Source organism: Lupinus angustifolius, unplaced genomic scaffold, assembly GCF_001865875.1.
Source record: "Lupinus angustifolius cultivar Tanjil unplaced genomic scaffold, LupAngTanjil_v1.0 Scaffold_774, whole genome shotgun sequence".
In the NCBI taxonomy this organism is placed as follows: Eukaryota; Viridiplantae; Streptophyta; class Magnoliopsida; order Fabales; family Fabaceae; genus Lupinus; species Lupinus angustifolius.
This window is the reverse complement of record NW_017728098.1, coordinates 316-631: the sequence shown is the minus strand read 5'-3', so window position 1 is coordinate 631 and position 316 is coordinate 316.

Sequence of the window (316 nt, the reverse complement as noted above, 5' to 3'; positions counted from 1 at the left end):
TCTCAAAAGTGGGTCGATGCCATGAAGGATGAGATAAAGTGTATGCATGATAATGACGTTTGGGATCTTGTCGAATAAACTGAAGGTGCGAAACCTATTGGTTGCGAATGGATATTTAAAACCAAGAGGAATTCGAAGGGTAATATTGACATATATAAAGTTCGTCTAGTAACTAAAGGCTTCACTCAGAAAGAATGCATTGATTATAAAGAAACTTTTTCTCTAGTATCTTCGCAGGATTCTTTTAGAATAATATTGGCACTAGTAGCTCATTTTGATTTAGAGCTACATCAGATGGATGTTAAGACCACGTTTC